This window comes from Sceloporus undulatus, chromosome 3, assembly GCF_019175285.1.
Source record: "Sceloporus undulatus isolate JIND9_A2432 ecotype Alabama chromosome 3, SceUnd_v1.1, whole genome shotgun sequence".
Lineage (NCBI taxonomy): Eukaryota > Metazoa > Chordata > Lepidosauria > Squamata > Phrynosomatidae > Sceloporus > Sceloporus undulatus.
Genome location: NC_056524.1, coordinates 90,942,072 through 90,959,617, shown reverse-complemented (window position 1 = coordinate 90,959,617; position 17,546 = coordinate 90,942,072). Strand labels below are relative to the sequence as shown.

At 40.4% G+C, this 17,546-nt stretch overlaps 2 protein-coding genes across 3 annotated transcripts in view; one reads left to right on the top strand and one right to left on the bottom strand.

Annotated features, from left to right (window-relative positions):
• LOC121925521 (protein WWC3-like) overlaps positions 1–17,546 on the top strand; it is a 529,629-nt gene that overhangs the window by 391,210 nt on the left and 120,873 nt on the right. The gene's annotated exons all lie outside the window — the stretch shown is intronic.
• MID1 (midline 1) overlaps positions 1–17,546 on the bottom strand; it is a 134,702-nt gene that overhangs the window by 102,418 nt on the left and 14,738 nt on the right. The window lies entirely within an intron of this gene.

Sequence of the window (17,546 nt, the reverse complement as noted above, 5' to 3'; positions counted from 1 at the left end):
AGCATATACATCAGAATTTACCTTTTCCAGGCTAGAGAAATGTGCAGATGCTCTCCAGAGGGACTAGAAGGGGCAGCACCTGCTGATCCCAAGATAAACCTTCCATTAGATGACAGTTCCTCTTCAGAGCAACACACACAGAGAAAGCAACTGGTAATAACTTCCCCAGGTGGAGAAAGCACATCAGGAGAGAGAAGGGTACCACATCCCACATTGTGTCTTCTACAGCATGTGCAGAGGGCACAACAAGAGAAGAGGCAACACAGCTCTTATACAGTAAACTGCTGCACTACACCACAAAACAGTCCTTGCACAGAATACCTGTTGATTTCTTTCTTCCCACTTTCCCACTCAGTCTTTCATGATAAGCAGGCTTTAAGATGCCACATTTTTACTTGTGACTTTATCATTTTTACTGTAGCATGTTAAGCAGAGTTACCCCTTTTGATATGGGTACTGTTATCCAGTTGCTTTCTCCCCAACATGACTCCGCCACCTAAGCAGCCACATCCAAATGCCAAGACTCCAGTTTCTTCCTCCTCCTAACACTCCCTTTTCTAAGCAAAAAAGGAAACCATCAGATAGGTTAGAAGTTGTGCCAAAACAAGATTTTCTTTGTTTAGAAGACAGTGATCTTTCAAAGCTCACCTTCCCCTAATACACCCGTTCCAGCAGAAGCAAGGCTACCATTCCTTTCTCCACATCCCCAGTCCCCCAATCTAGGCAGGTCAGCAAAAACTAGTGAAGTAATTCTTTCCAATGCCCAGGCTCCATCTTACCTTATATCCTCATGATCACACCTCTCCTTCCTCATTCAACTGCATGGGTGTGCTAGGAGAGTGACGCATTGTGGGTAAGACTTTTATTTATTTACTTCAGGAGAAAAGTTGTACATTTGAAATGTTGTAAAGGGGAGCAATGTAAATTGACACTTACCTAGGTACAATATCATTGTCTTGGGAAAGTCATTGCTACTTATAGCAATAGCAAGTACATTTATATACCACTTATCAGTGCACTTAAGCACTCCCTAAGCGGCTTACAATGTGTAAACTAATTACCCCCAACAAGCTGGGTCTACATTTTAGCGACCTATGGAAGGATGCAAGGCTGAGTCAATCTTGCAGCCCTGCAGGATCGAATTCACAACCTTGTGGCTTAGAAGTTGAAATAAACATTTCTTTCCTTGAGAGAATCCTGACACCGCACATGTACATGGAACATGACACAAATCAAGCAAAAGTTGTGTGGAGTCCACAAAATCCATAAAGGGTATCTTTGTTGTCAGTAACTTTCATTAAAGCTCCCAGGACAATAAAAAACCCCCAGCTCTTTTGTAATTCTATTGTCAGGATTCTCTCAACTTTTTGAAAACACTATTGAATTTGATGAACATCAGATAGGTTAAGCCCCGTTCAGACTGACCTTTTTGCGCTGGATGAAACTGAGAAGATTCGGTCTCCCCCCCCCCCAAATCCCTCTGTAAGCTAGTGCCTACTACGTCAATCAGGGTATTTTAACCCTGAATGTCCTTGTAGCTCCTGCGGAGAAATCAGTTTGCTGTCAATCAAATTCAGTTCCGCTTTCGTCATAGGCGATGTTTCCTGCAGCCATTGGGCAATCAGAAGTGTGCTTTCCCCCCCTCCTTAAAAAAACAACAGGCGGAAGTGTGTGCATATGCTGTCAAATTTTAAAACCTCTAGGTGTGTGTGTGTTGTGTGTATTTGGGTCACTACAGATTATGGCAACCCTAAAACATCCTGGGGTTTTCTTGGTGAGTTTGGTTCCGAAGAGATTTGCCATTACCTTTCACCTGAGGCTGAGAGAGTATGACTCCCTCAAAGTCATGGGTCTCCGCAGCCTTCCAGCCTCCCCTTCACTTCCAGCCCAATGCTACAGCCCTTGCCTCCCCCCCATGCATCCTCTTCCCATTACAATAATAATAATAATAATTCCTCACTCCAGAATGCCATCTCTGCAACCTCTTGCTTTACCACCCCAGAATGCCTCACATAGACATAAAATAATAATAATAATAATAATAATAATAATAATAATAATTCCTCGCCTTGGAATGCCATCTCTGCATCCTTTGGAATGCAAAAGCATTCTGTATCAATTTGCCAAATTGAAAGAGAAACATTTGTAACATTTGCATTGTAGCATTCGCATATAAAAGAAAAAAAGCCTTTTGCAAAGAGCGTGCTGGGAGCAAGCAAATGAAAGGGAAAGTACCACAAGCAGACACACATTCTATCTATATATGTATCTACCTGTATCAAAAAGCATGTGCATAGTCTGTCAAAAATTAAAAAAGAGAGAGAGAGAAAGCTGCACGGAGGCTTGCTCCATTCCTTGCCCTCCCTCTGACCTACCCTGAATTGACCCTTTCTTTGGCTTCATCCTCTTGCTCTGTTACCACCGATCGCCCTTTACATCCTTTCTCTGACTCCTTCCTCCTCCTGCTCTTGCTCCGTTTCCTGCCGCCCCCCGGACCTGCCCTGAACTGACCCTTTCTCCAGCTCCTTCCTCCTCTGCCTCCAACTCACCTTTTCCCCCAATTCTGTCCTCCCCCCCCCCCCCGCTCCATCCGTCACCCCAATTGCCCTTGGCACCCATCCTAAGGCTCCTGTCTATTCCTCCTCCTCATTCCGATGCTGCCCTCCGTGGCCCCCTTCTTTCCCCCCTGGCTTCATCCTCCTCCTCCTCCTCCTCCGTCACCCTGATGAAGGGGAGGGAATGTTCTGCCCTCTGCCCTCCCTCTGACCTAAATCCCTCCCCTGAACTTTCCCTGATCATGATCAAGGCCAAGTTCATATTCGCCTGACCAGCTTTTACCTCACTTCTAGAAGACCCGTGCTAAGGGGCATTTGCCCCGGAATGGGTGTGCAAAACTCATATTCACTTGTGGGAGATTCGGGGTGAATATGAACTTCATGTGCATAATTCAGTTCCTGATCCAGGATAAAAGGTATTCTGAATGGCCCCTCTGAAGATGTGCCAGAAACACTACATTTTCTTTGTTTAGGAGACAGTGATCTTTCAAAGCTCACCATTAAAAAAAAACACACACACACACACACACAAAAACTATTCACTTATAAAATACTGAATAAAAACACTATTTTGTTTAAAGAAAGAACCAGCACGATTCTCGTTTCATTGTATTGCTTTTAATCTCAAATTGCTGGAGCTATTTGCACAGCAACTGGTTTTCTTTATTAAGTAGGAAAAGCACCAAAAGAGAATTACTCTTTTGTACTTGCAGTAGTTGCTAAACACTGAACTATAGTTTGACCACTTGAAAAGCAGGAAAGGATCAGAGAACCAGTACTGACCTAACAAATTCATCATCCACAAATAGAATATGAGCTCTGTATGACCATATAATTGTGGTAATGAACACATCAGAAAAAAAGCTCAACAAGAAACAAGATGACTCATTCATGTCTCATTTGCTATTGTCCATCCAGTATAAACCAAGTTACCCACATTCATAAACAGAAAAGTGAAGTATGTGAGCTTGTTCAAATACATCTAAATATTGAAACTGGAGAAAAACCATCTTATTTCATTTAATTTCATTCATTTGTTAAAATAATACCGTAACTTTCTAAAATAATGTGCCCAAGCTAGCAAGCAACAATAAAATAAGTACAGCAAAACAGTCCTAAAATAAATCACACTACGGTATTTTACTGATAAAAGTCAATAAAAAAAGTGGCCAAGTAAAAATAACAGAAAAAAAAATCCATGGGGATATATTGTGCAGGGGACCATCTGGATCCTAAAATTCACAGATTTTTCCTGTGAATGTTCAGATACACAGTCCAATTTCTCTTTGACCTGATGTTCTCCCATGTGAAGAGCAACATATACAGGTGACTTTGGGGGAGAAATGAACTGAGCTAAAGTTATTTGCTCCAGAAATGTTCTCCAATTTTGCAGCAATAAATATGTTCTGGCATCAGGGAGGATGGAAAATAACAAAAATATCCTTACTCTTCCTATCCTCCACTTTTCCTTCCATGCTTGAAAGGAACCCCAAGACTCCCACACCAGCATAGCTTAAATCCTGAACAGGAATATAAATCTTTGGGGCTGGGGATACTCTGCCCTACCTGCTATTTTTTTTTGTTTTGTTCTAATGCAATGTTCTGGCTTTACACTCTCTTGCCTGATAATTGTATTTAGTATTCAGGCAATGTGTATCTTATTAGGTCTGGTTATGATAAGTCTAAATCTCCTGTTTGACTTTTTTTTAGTCACGAAATGTATTCTAAAAAGTATCTTGTTAATGAACTCCCGGTTTCAAGCATGGCTTCATACAGTGTTCTTATGTGTCTCCTTTGCTATGATGTCATGTTGTAAAGAGAGACTTGTATATTAGCTGAATAATCAAAAATCCATGTATTTCCTCTTTAAGATAAGGAGATGAGCAGTTATCATGACATCATCTGATAATGTTTGCACAATTGCGTGACATTGAGGGGAGCATCCCACTATGCTCCCATCACTTTTGCTTATGTGAAAATATCCGTATGAGTTGGTTCTCCATATCCATGGATTCTGCATCCATGGATTCAAGCATCCGTGTGTGTGTGTGTGTGATTTTAGATAAGGGATGCCATTTTACTATGCCACTGTATATAATGGGGCATGCACATTCATGGATTTTGGTATCCATGTCCCAGAGGACAGCAAGACCCCACTATAATTCTCTCTCTGTGTGTGTATAAACATACATATGTAAATACACACACACACACACACACAACCCAAAATAGAAAGCTCAGTGAATTAAATGCACCTGGAGGTTTTTGCCCTAGATTTAACATGCAAGTCATTTATTTATTTATTGCCACAATACAAAAATTAAGAAGTGAGGAAACTATCAAAATTTTAAGGCCACTTGAAAACAGTACAACAGAAACAAACAGAAAATCCAACATATTGTACAAGGCTAGCCCCATCCTCAAAGAGTTGTCAAAACAGAAAGGTTTTCATCTATTTCATCTTCATCTGCCAGTCTGACCTCTCTAGGTACAGCGTTCCAGATCCTGGGGGTAGGCCCTTTTCCATGTTCCCACAATCCATGAGGGTGGTAGGACAAAGATAAGGGGGTCCACAGCAGATCTCAAAAACCAGGCAGGTTTGTAAGGGAGAATATAGTCCTTAAAATAACCTGGACCTAAGGAGTATGTGGCTTTATAGGTCAAAACCAGCACTCTGAATTGTGCCCAGAAATGAACCAGCAGCCACTGAAGCTGTGTGCTCCCAGAAATAAGTCTCAGTGGTCTTAGAGGGTCTTAGCCCAGGATTTCCTCTGCCCCCACTTCTTTAACCAGCTTCAAAACGGAGTTGAAAACCATCCTGTTCAGAGAAGCCTTCCCAGGCATTGCATAATTGTCGCTTACTATTTGATGTTCTTTTGGTGCCTGTTTATCAAACCATTTCTTGTATTGCTATGTACTGTATATGCATTATCCTACTTGAGAGTATGTATTTTCCCTGGAAAATGATTAACCATCCATTATAAAGCCAAGCCTCCCTCTAGTCCATCTGCCTTGGTCCAGGCCTCGGAGGTAGAGAGGAACTGCTGGACCTCTTACCCTTTCCCTCCACCACTCCCTTCTCCTTCTGTGTCATGTCTTTTTAGATTGTAAGCCCGAGGGCAGGGATCCGTCTAACTAAAAAGATTGCATGTACAGCACTGTGTAAATTTACAGCGCTTCATAAATAAAGGTTAATAATAATAATAATAATAATAATAATAATAATAATAATAATAATCATCTGTCTCAGAAGGTGCTAGACTCTTCACCTTTAGGCATCTTTAAACATAGGTTTGGTGATCATATTTTAGGAGTGTTATAATTATGTATTGTTGCATGGCAGAAGGTTAGTTGAAAATCACCAAATGGTGTCTGTGGTCCCTTCCAACTCTACAGTTCTATGATTCTATGAAAAACCAAACACTGAATCCAGAAGAACACCCAAGCTGTCGACTGTCATCTTCTGGAGGCGAGTAACCTCATCTAGCACAGACAGAGGACCTTACCACACAGGCTCTTGGCACAGGACAAGAACGGTCCAAAAGGGGTCGGGAAGGGAACAAAACAAGTGGGGGACGCATTTTACTGCACACAGGAATCCTTCACTAGTTCCGTTCCCTTCCTTTCCATCCCAGAGGAGGCGATTTTTGAGAACTGTTCTGAACAGTTCTCAAAAATTGCGTCCTCTGGGATGGATTGGGAAGGGAAGGGAGCGGAATGGAATGGGGACTTCTGTGGGCAGTAAAATGCATCCCCCACTCATTCCTGGTCCCTTTCGTGCCATTCCCATTCTGTGCCTGGAGCCCCTGTGGGGTAAAGTCCTGAATCTATTTCCTGGTTTTGCCTTTAAACTGACCAGAAACACCTCTGTATTATTTGGATTAAATTTTAGTTTGTTCAGACTCATCCAGCCCATTACTCATGACAGGCATTTGTTTAGGACTGAAACAGCTTTCTTGGATTGTGGTACAAAGAGTGCACATAGTGATGGCACCAGTCCCATAACTCCAGAGAATCTCTCCCAATGGTTCCACACATATGTAAAATACCATGGGGGACAGAACTGAGGTGACCAAGCACTATCATCTGGGTTTGCTCCTTCAGGAACAAGCTAAGCCACTGTAAAACTATGTCCCAGGATCCATCACAGAAAGGTGGCCCAAAATTATACCATGGTCAGTAGCATCACATGCCACAAGAGGTTCAGCAGAACAAACAGGGTTACACAAACTTTGTTTTGTTTCCAGCATGGGTCATCTACCAAGACAACCAAAACTGTCTCCGTTTCAGAACCTTGCCTCAAAATGGAATGCTAGGCCCGTTCCGCACGGGCATAAAATACATCCCTAGGACGTACTAGGGTTAGGAAATGGCATACTTTATGCACGCCTCTAACCCTAGTACATCCTGGGGACGAACAAAATGGCGGCGCCCATTCTACATGGGTGCCGCCATCTTGATGTAGTGGACACTTAGCATCTGCACATTGCGCGGTGCTAATGATGTTGTGAGTATGCCATTGGCACCTTGCAGCATCATTAGCATGCCGCAACAAGAAATGCCATTTTGGCGCTTCTTTTTTGCGGCACCGGGAGCCTCGCAGTTTGGCCGCTGGGGCTCCTCGGCACTGCTAATGACGGTGGTGGCAGACTGCCACTTTCAGGCGGTCTGTAATGTGCCCTAGACAGTAATTGATAATTATCAGGGAGGGCCTTTTTTTTTTACTAATGGTTTTATAACTGCATCCTTCAATCATGCTGGAACTCTTCCATGTTTTAGCAAACAATTTCTCTCTCCCTCTACTCACATGACCAGTATCCTTCTGTTTTTTTTAAATAAGCCAGGAAGAGCAAGATCTAATAAACATGTTGTGACTCTCACATCTTCAAGAATCCTGTCCACATCCTCAGACTGCACAAACTGAAAAGTATCCATTATCATAGGACAAGCAGGCACCAAAGTTACATCCACTGGAACTGTGTCAATTATAGAATCCAACTCAGAGCAGTGTGATTTTATCTGCAAAGTGCTGGAAAAGTTGTTCAATAGCCTGCCGCATGGTCTTGATTTCCTTCTCTTGGGACTGTATGTAAAAGATTCCTGACCATTTGAAACAACTATGCCGGCTGGCTCTTTACAAATGCAATAGAGGCAGAAAAGAAATGGGTCTTTGCTGCTGTATTGCCAGAGAGTAGGCCCTCAGATGAGCTGAAGCCTGTGTTCAATTGGACCAAACTCTGAATTTTCTGCCTACTTCTCTCTAATTGCCTTCTCACTGGTTTTATCACTTGGAAAATCAAGGGCCTGATTTGGCGCCATTTCATGAGAGGAAATGCTTGGGAGTGATTGTGTCTACTATCCTGACCCCATTCAACTTTGACAGATTCCATCCAGATCCCTAAGCCTCCAGGGGTGGACCATTTTAATGCCACAGAGATTCTGAGTCAAAGCAAATCTAAACCCCAACAAGGGGTGATCTGTCCATAACATTAGAACTTAAGACAGTTCGTCCACTCCTAGACACACTCACCTTTCCATTACAGAAAAAGAGGCCCAGAGTATTCTCAGGAGCATGAATAGGGCCAAATACCACTTGAGAAAGACCTATGATTGTATTGATTCTACACACTAACACAGCTCTTTGAATTTTACCACTTAGGAAATCAAAGAAAGAAGGGGGGAAATGAGTGAGTGGGGAAAAAAGAGAAAAAGCACTAAGGATAAAGTGGGAAAATAATCTTAGAATCCAGGTGAAGCTGGTCACTTTTGCTAGTGTATTTACTAATGTATAAATACATATAGGCATGTGTATGTATGCACATGTGGGGAAAGAGAGGAAGAAAATGAATGCGCATTAAACAAGCATATATATTCTGTAGTCTGTAAAACAACACCATAGCAGCTGGGATCCAGGCAAATGGGGCCCTAATAATCTAAATAAGGGCACTCTGATCTTGTCAATGCTATCAACTGAATGTTCATGAAATAATGAAAAGTTGGTGTTTCTATAGTTGCTGTTATAAATGATAACTATCTTTCAACAAGCCCTGTATTAATTCAATGGGAATAAAAGACGTTAGAGAAGAAAATTACAGAAAAACTACAGAATTATCTCAAAGAAATCCCACTGGAATAACAAGAAAAATAAATTGTATCATGTTTTGATGTCTACTTTACCATTACAAAATAATTGCGTACACATAAATAACAAAGACAGGCCAAGGCTCAATTCCTCTATTGGAAATTCAGCTTAACTGGCAGACAGTTCTCCACACAATTGTTTTGCTAGTTCTTTGTGCAAAGCATCAGTGTCAGCAAGTTATTTAGACTTCATATTAAAATGCAATGGTACAGATAGAAACATTTTGAAGTCCATCACTTTCACTTATAGAACAACTGAACAAGTTGTAACCCTAGCACTTTCCTACCAGCCCACTTCATTTTAATTCTTAAGAAATGTGGGTCCACTCAGTTTCTTTTACTCTGGAACATTTTCCTATCAGGATAAGAGCATTAAGTGCTCCAGTTTGTAGACACATAAAAGGATCAATATGTGTTTCATTAATGCAGGGGGTGGGTAAAAGTAAAACTAGGCTACAAAGTCTCCAAGCCACACAAACAGTCTGAAAGCACTCTATGTGCCTTGTGGAAAATTGCAAGTTGAGGGCAAAACCATGCCCTCTGATAGACAACACAGCTCCATTTCATAGTTCTTCAGGATCTTTGTGTACATCTTCAAGAGAAACAGCTGTGACAGCTTGCCCTGAGGGAATGATCTTTAAATCACTTCCCCTAATGGAAGCCCTACACAAATTTGGACTGCCCGCTGGGGAAGTATGGCTGTTGACCTTGCTGTGCCAGGATCCTTTAAAGCTCTATATGAGGTTGACCCCACGAGGAAATGTTGGCAGGCCAGAAGGGACAAGAAGAATTGTCACTAGTCCTTTAAAGCCACTCAAAACACTTGATAAAATTTGTTATTTTAACATTTTTATGCAATGTCTTCCCTAGTTGCTAAAGATAGGATACCTCTTTAGATGTTGTAAAGTTGTTCTTGCATAGTCTGGGGCTACCCAAGAAATTTGTGGCTCAATGTAGGTTTCCCTTCTAAGGAAGCTTCTGTTGGATGGGGGTCCTCCTGCGGCCTCTGACTTTTTAAGAGGTCCCTTTTACCAAGAAGAAAACTCCTGAAGGCACTACAGCAGAACACTGGAAACATCAGTGTCTGGGTTTACATCTCAAAAAATCATGGCAATGGCTATGCTGAGTGGGAGATTCTGGGAACTGTAGTTCCCAACCCTCTCCCAACCTTCAAAAAACGTCTGTACCACAGCAACAGAAGACACACTGGGGATGAGAATATTGTCCCTTTATGTTAGGGAGAGGAGCAAGGGGAAGCAGGAACCGTTACCTAACATTTTTTCATACAAATTTGCTACCTTCAGCAAACAAAACTTTATACTTAATTGGCAGTTCCTTGTTTTCCCTGGCAGCAACTGTTTTCCTCTGATTAGGCAAATATGACATGTGACAGAGCAGTGCAAAACTGCTGCATTAAAAGGTATTGCTGCAGATGCTGATAAGATAGTTTGGTGTGGGACAACAGTGACTCCTCTATCTTCCTCTAAGGGCACAAGAGGCCATGCTAGTCTTAAAAGCCTTTCCTGCCATCATTCGTTCCCAACATGGTGGGAAAAGCTTCCACTATTCTAACAGAACTCCAAATAAGCAGAACACAAGTCTGTGTATGACTATGTTTTCAGATAATATGAAGTACATCTACCAAATTGTTCTGTCAGCAAAATGTTACACAGAATGGTTGTGAGTGCTTCAAGCTTAAGGGCATAATGCTATTATGGAGCAGCTGTATCACCCACTTGACATAAAATGCTGAAGAAAGACTTTAAGGATGGGCAGCAAACCTTTCATTAACATAGATGAGTTACATAAGGAATCTTGGTTATCGAACAACACAGGCACCAAGTGCTAACTTGTATTAGGCAATTGCATAGCCAATGAAAAAAGTTAAGTGCTGAACAGGATTAGTGCTGGAGGCAGTAATTCTTTGATAAGGTCAGCTTTAAAAACAAAACAAAAACATGGTTCCTTTTTACACTTGAAAAATAAGACAGAAAACTTGTTTAAAAACCTGTTGGTTGTATGAACACAATACATGGAAACAGCATATATTACTGAATTCATGGACATTTCACCAAAATGGACAAAATTTAGGGTTTTCCTTCCCTAAACATATCCTCATATCAGTGCCCAGACAATCTTGACATGGTTAAATACTTGTTAGCTATCCCTTTATAATTTTAAATTATACTTTCTAAATGAAATCTGATAGAACCACATGTATCACTTTTACATGCCATTTCTCATTGCTTCAAAACAGAAATTTTGTTCTGCAGTCTTGGTCCTCCTATATCGGGATCCCAATAGTGGAATATCACTCTAATTAGGCACACATCAATTGCTTCTATTTGGCTGGTTGTGAAAGGTCATTTTTCAGCCTCAGCCTCCTCTATCAGCCAATTGTCATCATGTCTCATTTCTCTTTCCCTTTCCACTCTTGTTGGGGGAAGGGTTGAAAGAACTGATCAACTGTTCTTTTGTTCTAATCTCTGTGACTTCAAATAGGTCTGTGGATGGTTGTTTTTAAAACACTATCCTGACTGATAGTTCCAGAGATAAATCTGTGGATGCTTCCTCCTCCACATCCAAGCCTCCCCTATCCAAACACACATTCATTGGGTTATTAATCCCCATTTTTTTAATGCAATGCTTGCTCTTCATCATGCCAAAAACTGCTTGCTGTTAATTGTGGGAAATCTTGCATTAGTTGCACAGATGGAATGAGCTGGCATAATGCATTTCTAAAAACCTCAAAGAGCTTTCCCCTAAAAATAGTTTTAGCAACACAGCGCTCAGTGTGTCATTACTGGAAACCTCTAACTCTTTCAAATCCATGTCAAATGAACAAATTAACAAAATATAACCCTTCATGTAGATTTTTTTAATTACATAGTGAAAATAAAATAATATTGCGTAGAAATGTTACCTGAGGCAATATCCTAGAACTATGTCAGGCAAGTTATACACTCAGTTTGGGAATGTAAGAACCTCCACATGGTGTTGGACTGCAACTCTCACCCTGCACAAGCAGCACAGTCAGAGAGAAAACACTGCAGGAGTTCAAGTCCAATTATTTCTGGGAGGTTATGGTTATATATCTTTTGGTCCCATTCTGTGATACCATTCTATTCTCCTTGCTTTTTAGTTCTGCACTGCACTGGGAAGATCTGAGCATCTTTTTCCATCCCAAAATGTTTTCTTTTGCAATTGTTTTTTTTTTTAAATAACTGAAAGGAACCAGACTTGTTTTAAATGCATTTGGCTTCTTGTTCTCTCTTAGGTAAAATAATTCATTTTTGTTACAATCCATTACATAGGTATCAAGAGATTTTTATGGAGAGTTACCAGCATCACACAGTATATCCTTGCAAATGTCTTGTCAGATTCCACTGCAGGTGCCTTAATAGGCTGACCTCTGATGCTGGCCTGCTGACTAGAAACTGAGGAAGAAAGAAGTGGTTGGCCATTATTGTTCATTTGCTCTTATGGTAAACCACTTTCATTACTTAAAGGGCATTTGAAAAGGGCATTGTAAAGCACTTTGAGATTTTAAAAATGAAAAGTAGCATAGAAATGTTCTAGAATAAATAGATATTTTTCCATGGTTAAGCAAATTAATCCTTAATAATGCTGAACATTTGAGTAGCACTTGCATTTACAAGCTGAATGTGTGATGCTAGACACCAGTTCCACAAAACTGGAACAGATTTTTTTCCAGAACTGAATTCTCAAGTCACAAAATAATAACAGTTAATAACATTGCTGGTCAATGACCGAATAAAATTTTTAAGATTTTTTTAACAGTTAATAATAAACGATTAATGGGTTTCCACAAAGCTAGTGTAGGTGCCAGGTGACATCTAGCTTTCCTAACATAAAGCTTTGCTTTGCCCCACCATGATGCAAATCCTCTAGTACAGTGATTCTCAACAGTGGCGTCATTGGGGATGGTGTCACCCAGTCCGGTAACTCATGATGTCATTCCCCCCTCCACTGACCTCCTCCCATTTCACACCATATAGAATCCTTAGTAATGCTTTTTTGTACTAATGTTACTTGTAAATCATAATTTCAATATATCATTTATTTACATATACACAGTGATGATTTGGTTAAAATGTGATGTTGTTAAAGAAAGTTTTAAAACAATAAAAATTTCAAAAATTTCAATCTAAAATTTTGAAATTTGAAATCTTAATTTTAAAAAATCTGGGCCCATCCCCTTCTCCTCCCACTGAGCTTCCCTCCCATTCCTACCATCTCCTAAAACATTTTAAAGGGAAGCAGATGAATGCCACAGCCTGTTTCTGCCAAAATGTGGGTGTTTGAGGAGCAATGCTGTCAACCCCCTCTTAGGGTGTCACCTGGTGCAGTCTGCACCCCCCACACCTCCAAGTGATGCCACTGATTCTCAAACTGTGGAATAAGACCCCCAAAAGGGATGCAAGAGGTGCTCAAGGGAGAAAGGGAGAATTGCAGGCCCTGATCTGCTCCTCCTCCTTCACATCCCAAACTTTTTCTATCCTGGTAGAGAACAGAAAGGCAAGGCAGGTCCTTGGAGCCTGAAGAGGAGGAAGAAGAGGCAGGGCAGCTTGCTGATTACAGGCTTTGGCAGGGCCCATTCTGAACCTTTTCTTCTTCTTCTTCCCTCACCCATTCCATCACCGCCCTGGTTCTTGGGACAAGTTGATGCTGCAGTCTCGATCAGGTATGCAACAAACAAAGGAGAGCCAGCATCTGAGGCAGCCCCCAGTGGCAGAGGAGGCCAGCAGTGCCTCTTGCTCAGGACTGCCACTATCACCTGGTTCTGACTGAGCCCTCTCAGAGGCCAAAGAGAAGAGGCGTCGGTGGCTCCGCTGCTGAACAAATGGCATTTCAGACCAGCCAGCCGAGGAGGAGTGGTTCAAGGGCATTGCTTCCTGTGAGCCACTGGAGCAGTTTATGTGCCAGGACTCACTGCCACCTCCATCCTCCCTGTTTAAGGATTGCAACCTGTAAATCCCTTACTGTGTGTCCAAGAAGGCTGAAATGTTCAGCAACTGGTTTTGGGGTACTGTAATTTCTAATGTCAGATTTCTGTCCATTAGTCCTCTTCTATAGAGACTGTCCTGTTTGTCTAATGTAAAATGTAGAGGGGCATTGTCGGCATACGATGGCACATAACACATTGGAGGAAGAGCAAATAAATGTATCTGTGATGTTGTGAGTGATGCTATTCGCCCCTGTGATATTGCTCCCAGAGTAGATGTGGGCACAGAATTGGCATCTGCGTATCTGGCAGAGTATTTCCCTGTATTACAATCCATGTTATGTATCCTATTGTAAGTGAGTAGTTGTTTAAAATTTGGCGGATGTCGGTAGGCCAATAAAGACCTGCCTCAAGAGCATGTGAGAGAGCTGTATTATTCACTAGAACCGTTTGTAACTTGTTGATGATGCATTTGAATGATCTCAGATGGGGACTGTAGGTGACCAATAGGGGCATTCTCTCACTTTGTGTTTTTAATCTGTTTTGTAATAAATGGTTCCTGGGTATTAATCTTGCCTTATAATACAAGGCACTGTAACATAGTAAAGTGTTTACAGGTTGCAGTCCTTGACAAGGAAATTATAAATGAAGACTAGAAAGAGAAATTGCTGAATTGAATTATATTCATAAGTTCCAACCCATTTGCAGAGTAATGTACAAAGACAATGGCTTCATGGCACACTACATGTATACTCTCCACATATAACAAAATAAATCTCACAAAGTTTGGAACCCTGAAAAACTGACTTTTGGTAAGCAGATTTATTACTTTCACACATCAGCACTAACAGACTACTATAGATATCTGAAAGACCTGAATCATTTGAAAATTTAGGACAAGAGTCACAATTTGTATCTTTCTGGATTCTATTACATTCTATCGCAGTCCCACAAAGGTATAAATATACTTTATGCCCGAGGCCTTAATATTACTCGGTAATGCATCTGAAGAAATGGGTTTATATTTAAGAAAGCTATGAAATAATCAATCTGGCCAGGTATCAAGATTTATTTTCATACATTTTTTTACTGTATAAGGTTTAGTATAAAACACTGATTAAAGTTATTTTAACAAGTGATATTTTATCATTATTGATTAATTCCAAACAAGGTATGGCACACTTGCTTTGTTTCTTATTCAGATATGACCATGCTGTTTTTGTTCTTAGAACGGGTATGAAATCACAGAACATAAAAATAATGTAGGTCAAAAGGGTAGTTCTATCTATCCACTTCTATCTGGTGGATAATGTCACTAGACAGTGTTAATACAATATGAACATCGACCAAACAAGAATGTCATTTTTCATTATACCACCTGCTCTGGTGTCAAAAATTTGAGGAAGATTTAAGAGTTACTATCCCACTACCACTTCCATACATTATTATAACTTGCTTGTAGCAGGTGACTACAGAAAATGTGTGTTGTTTCCTAGCCTATCTTTAAACATTCTAATTGCATAGCCTCAGCCCACCCATGAGCTATTTCTATAATTGTTAATCTATTTGATTCATATCATTCCATAACTGGGACTCAAGACAATTTAAAACAAGATCCAAAAACAGATACAAACCAAAGCTCCAGTGCTACAATATTTAAAACACATTTGAAGAAACTGCAGTATTAAAATATAATTATGTTAAAACAACCATAAAACTGATTAATTAAAGAGATAATAGCACCTATGAGAGGCAGAATGATATAGTGATTTGAGCATTGGGTTAAGACTCTGGAGACTCAGGGTTTTAATCCCCATTCAGCCATGGAAAACCCACTGGGTGAGCTGGGGCAGGTCACACACTCTCAGCCTCAGAGGAAGGCAATGGCAGCCATAGGCAATAGAGTCACTCAGGCAGCTGCTGAGAACGCATTTCTCACACACCTCCCAGATGTGTCAGTAAAACTATTGGGATGGCAAGAAGGGCTTCCTTCAAAGATCTCAAAACTTTAACAGGTTCATATGCAAAAATATGGTTCCTCAGGGACTCTTTCCAACTTATAGCAATAAAATTCCACTTTAACAGTCATGGTAATATCCTACGGAATCCTGGCGTTATGCTTTGATAAAACACCAGAGCTTTCTGTCTGAAAATTCTAAATAACTGCATAAATTGCTAATCCCAGAATTCCATAGCAGATTCCATAGCCATAAAAGTTAAAGTAGAATCACAGTGCTATACAGATAGTCTGTATTCCTCATATATAGCTCTGTAGGTCATAATTTTGATAACAAATAAAAATTTATTTAACTGTGTTTTAAAGTATAACTTACTGCCTTTTAATATATAGTGAGCTGCTTTCCAGCCCCGGGGAAAAAGCAGAAAATAAAATAAAATATGCAGCTGCTTTATGACTTTCTCTAGCTTATCAATGCTCATATCCAGGGTGACCAAATGCCATAACCTCAAAGGAGGGTGAGGTACCACAAAACGTAGGACATTCAAGGAAAATGTAGGATTTTTTTTTAAAATGTTAATGTAGCACATGTCCTGAAAAAAGAGGACATCTGGTCACCCTGTGCTCAATGGGCATCTTAGTGATGCTCCAGAGGACTTCTTCCTGGACAGAAGGCTGAAATGTAGGTCATGTCCTGGAAAAGGAGAATGCTTGGTCACCCTGTCTAGATCTATCCTTTTGCGGGGATTCCTAAATGCATCTGTCTTGGATAAAAGAGGCCACAATTGTGTAGCACAATTAAAATTCTATGTAAATTACCCCAGACTTTCTAATAGTAAGGTTAACTGGTCTACTGTCACTGTCAGAAAAACAAACTGCTAACATAAGTTCAAATCAAAGTTTTAACCATTCCTAATTACCTTCTCTCGTGGGTTTTTCTTTTTAAGATATAAAAATCGTAGCTGACACATTGTCTTGTCACTAATAAGATTATTTTTAGTGCTGGGATTCCCTCTGGAGCGGATTTACATTTTTCCTGGCATGTTGTATGGGGATGCTTTCAGGGGTGGCACAACAGATGAATTGCTCAACCGATGAATTGTTTATATTGAAGTAAACATTAGTGATGACCTCAAATATATCTACCGACCTTATATGTTTGATCAACATTAACTGCAATTAGTGTAACCCATTTTGTTAAGCTAAGCAAAATACACAGCTTGCTACATAACAGAATACCAACATAGTATTTTCTCAGCCATGGTGCAAAGGACCATCTCAGGAATACAATTCGTATCCTGTCCCCTCCCCAAAGGTGCTCAAAGTAGGCATCAGAGATCCCAGGTGTTTCCCAACCAAATCAGATTAGCTTCAACAAGATGGCTGCATCATATTATTTCAGATCATAGATAGGTGTATGATCAACACCTTTGCTATTATATGGTCAGAATCTAACCAAATCTGTCATAAGTGCATGTATGTATTGTGTTAATTTGTTATATTGGTTAATATTGTATTATGAGAGAATCAGAGTGTATAACTCTGGTTGCTGAGGAATGATGGGAGGTATTGTGCTTGTTTACATGTAGTAGTGGTTGAAAGGGAAGATTGTTGTGTGGCAGTATCTGCGAGTGGGTACATCTACACAATACAAATGTTTAACTTCCACGGCTCCATTCTATAGACTCATAGGATTTGTAGTTTTCTGGGGCACCAGCACACGTTGGCAGAAAAGCCTAAAGACTTTGTACAACTGTATATCCCAGGAGTCCATAGGAAGTTGTGTCAAATTGCATTATTTCTACAATGTAGATTCACCCCACGTCAACAATAAATAATTTTGTTTTAATGATTACAGTACACCTTGGCAACCTATGGTGTCAGAAAAAACAAAGACCACTTTTTCTCAGGATGATGCTGGACACTC